Source organism: Cynara cardunculus (assembly GCF_001531365.2).
Source record: "Cynara cardunculus var. scolymus isolate 2C chromosome LG 14, CcrdV1, whole genome shotgun sequence".
Classification (NCBI taxonomy): domain Eukaryota; kingdom Viridiplantae; phylum Streptophyta; class Magnoliopsida; order Asterales; family Asteraceae; genus Cynara; species Cynara cardunculus.
The window spans coordinates 2340973-2345393 of NC_037541.1; positions in this window are offsets into that span (position 1 = coordinate 2340973).

Here is a 4421-nt window from a genome sequence, read left to right on the forward strand (position 1 = left end):
GGTTACCCATTGCTATTATGGGTAGATTTTTTAAAGTACAATGCCTTAATAAAAAATAATTTGAAAGTACATTGCTGTAATAAAGAAAAACAAAAGTAGAATGYTATAATAAGAAATTTTGTGAAAGTAGGTTGCTATTTCATGCATTTATCCCTATAAAAAATAGTCTCAAGAAAACATGCTGGTCTCATGTGATCCTAAGTCTCAGATATAAACATATAAGATGTTATAATTATAAAATTGAAATTGAAATTAAACCGACAAAATAATATTTATACCTCTAACATTCCTTATTTCTTCGAGTAGCTTTTTCCAATTTCAAGAATTTCTATTTTTTTTTCTTGTTATTTATTTTCTTGCAAGTTCGTGATTGTTGGTGGGTTGGGTTTATTATAAGCCCAATGGGTTGTTTGAAGCCCAAACCATTAGAATTGTTTTTGTTAAGATTTTTTACATAATGAAAAATAGTACTTAGACCAAGGGGGTGTTTGGGATTGTTTATAAAAATAATTATTGACTTATTCCGGTGTGACCCCGGTAATAAGCACTTTTGAATGTTTGGATAAACAACTCATACCGGTGCCAAACCGGTAATAAGAAGTTTTTGAAGAAGTTAAACCTTTCTGAGTTATAATAAGTTGATAAGTGATTTTGTAGAAAAGCATAAGTTATTTCAAATAAGCAATCCCAGACACCAAATACTAAATTTGATACCAAGTATGATGTAATGAATAGTAATACACCAAAATTTGTGTAATATTATTTATTTACTCCAATCAATGCACATCATAGTCGATTTGCATCTTGGAGTCCAATTTAGGGTTTGTTTTCTCAATGTTCGGTGGATTCTTGATGAGATCTGTGTCCTCGTGGCTTATTCTTAAAAAAAGAAAATACATTTTATGTACGAGAATTTTAGCTTTTTCATTTTTGGTTTAATCAGGTGTTTTACCATTAACTATAGGCGCGCACCTATGAAGGTTCTACTCGAGTTCCCTGAACCTATGCAATATATTTTCGCAAGTAGAATTTCTTTTCGGGTATGAAAGGTTTATATGCTAAAACTTTGAATGAGTGCTGGGATATTGGAAAATAAAAAAGGGTATCAAATAAAAAACCGAAAAAGTCCTTTGAAATCAACAAAAAACTTGAAAAATCTTTCGGAATCAACTTTTTCTAAAAATCATCTGAAATCAACAAAAAACTAAAAAAATTACTCGAAATCAACAATAAAACTGAAAACATTCATTGAAACGGCGGAATTCAGCTAAAAACATATCGGACGACTTTACTGACTTTTGATCCACCTTAAAGGTGCACCTACTTGACAAGAATTCTTCTAAATCCTTTCCTGCCATTTTAGGATAAAAAATAGTTCTATAACTAAAAAAGATAATACCATATTATAATATGATATTTTGTAAGTGATAATAAGAGGAAAAGAAGAAAATATAAATAAATTCTACTTCATTTGTTAAAAAAATACAACAATTTTTATTTTGTATTATCTGTATTATAAAATAAAGACTTAAAAAAAGTATTCTTATGCTTTTAAAAAGTTTAAGAACAACATGAAAGAAAGACTGGAATTTAGGCTTGGTAAAGCCTGCGGGCTCTATCATGACCATTTTCTGAATACGAGGCTCACATCTAATTTCGACCAATTAAGTGTGATCGGGCTTCAATTTTGTTTATGGGATCAAATTTTGAGGGACCAAACTCGGACCTTAAGACTTAATATCTTTATGTCTCTAATTCCAATCGTTAGGAGTACGTAATTGCAATTATGCAACGTATAATGAATGTTACCAATCCAAAATAGGCTCAAAATGATAAAACTGTGATTAAGAAGGGATCAAAACACGACTATTGATATCAATCTTAACGGAATGCCGAGAATCTTGTTAAGGAAGAGGCAACCAAAGTAGTTAATGTATTAGAATGAATCTTCGATTGACGAAAATATAGTTCAGTAAGAAATAGTTGAAGAAGTAGATCGGTGATCAGAAGTTAAGAGTATATTACGATTAATGTAATTTGATTTAGGGGGGGAAAACCCTTTAAAGTATAAAGAAAATATCAACATTTTCTCTTAGAATGTAAAGGTTCTGTATCTTACTCTTTATCTGATTGTTAAAAACTGATGTAATATTATGTCTGCTGTATTATGTCTTCTAAAACAAGTATTAAAATGGTATCATTTTTAAATATTTTCTTCTATCTCAAAGCAAATTAGCAAAATACCGCTAAACACCTTCAATCTAGTTTTATGTTCCAATTTTGCCCTCACTTGGATCGCATGTATGATGTGTTGGGTACTTCTGCTCCTCCCAATTTGGGAATGAATGATTTTTACCCAAATCTATTATAATGATTAATTAATGCTCTGAAACGGAACACCATTTTTTATTCCATTTTCGTTCCTTATTTGAACCAAACATAACCAGTGATTATCATTTTCATTCATTATGCTTTTCTAGCTCCAACCAAACACCCCATAATACTTGACTCGAGCTGAAAATATTTTATTTCCGTAATTATATTCGAGCATCTTAATAGGATGTTTAATAGTTTGAATATTTTGTTATAACCTAAAACTGTAGCTCGACTAGCACGATCTTGAACTAGAATAACTTGTTTTTCAGCTCAAGAACCTTGTTTCTTAAGATAGAATAAAATTCATTATTCAGCTCTTGCTAGATCAATGTTTGTTTATAGCTTTTATACAGTTTAACAAAAGAATCACACGCACACACACAAACACACACACACACACACACACATATATATATATATATATATAATGCCAAAATATAATACCATCCATTATATTTTGACTGGTATAAATAAAAAAGAAATAAAATAAGCGTTCAATTGATTTCAGATGAATTTTGGTCTGTCAAATGAATCGGCACCATGTTAAGTTTCAAGTGTAAGCTGAAGTCTGATCTCAAACTTAAATAAATTTCTTAATTGCTCTGAATTAATACCCTTTATCCCATATATGTATCTTTAAAAAAATGTTGTCTACGATAAAATATTTCAATTTTTTTAATAAATTTTTAAAAAAATATATTTTGATTTATCTATACTATATTATAAAGCATTTGACAAAAACTCTTAAAAACTATTTTTTTATACATGAAGTACTGTTTATTGATGCATATTACTTAAAATTCAAGATTACAGATGATTTTGCATAAGTACAACTTATTAAAGCTTTATTTTTAAATTTGTATAACTAATTACAGATAAACATAATCAAATACATGATAAACATCTATTTTAAATATAGAAAATCTAAAATATAATTAAGATAATCATTGAGTTTCTAACCGAATGTTTAATTATTATATTTAATAAAACTATATCATTAAAACAAAAATAAATTATTTTGTTATTAGACCTAAATTAAATTATAATAAAAAACTGAATTAAAGAATTATACCCAAAATAAGAACTATTAAATAGTTAATTTAATACTAATATCGATTTTATTTTTTTAAAATTTTTATATTATCTCGATAGAGACAGAAAATAACTTATTAAAATGGAGATTTATCTCGTTGTATTGTGTGTGTACCATTCTAGTAAAGTTAAAATATATTTTTATTTTTTTTCTAGAAAATTATAATACCATTCATTAATTGCATAAAAACGTACTATATTTTCTTAATGTCCTTGAAGATATAATAAAATCCAAATTTTAAAGGTAGATTTTTATAATATAAATTATAAAAAAATATATATTTATTTTAAAATAACTTATTTAATAAATAAACTATAAATTTGGTTCTTATGGTTTGCTAAAAGTTAACACGATACAATTTCAAAGTTATAAGATTATCATCTTGGTTTATAAAAACGTTCACATTTGGTCCCTTACTTTATTGGTTGTTAACAAATTCCATTAAATAAAGCATATTTTCGTTCGTTTATCAATTTCACAATCTTTTAGTCAATCAAAACCGATTCTATGCTTCATCTAGTCTTTCAATGGATAAAAGGCAAAAAAATTGATAAAAAGACGAAAATACTCTTCATTTAATGGAATTTTTTGATGGTCGTTACCAAATTCACGTTTTTACAAACCACGATGACCATCTTGTAATTTTGAAATTATAAGGATGAACCATGTTATTTTTGACCAAACTTAGGGGCCGTTTACCTAAACACTTACCGGTAAAATTCAACACTATTGCTTACTTACAGGGTAAGATTTTATTCACTAAAACGCATCGTATGCAACAATATATCCCCGTAAGCGCTAATCATGGTAAGAATCCTCGTCTTCACTTACCGACTAAGACTCTCGATTCTTGTCTTCGCTCTTACTTGGTAAGATTTTTAGTCCTTGCCATATTTATTGGTAAAGTAAAGTGATTTGATAAGCACTTACCCAGGTAAACGTTTGGTAAACG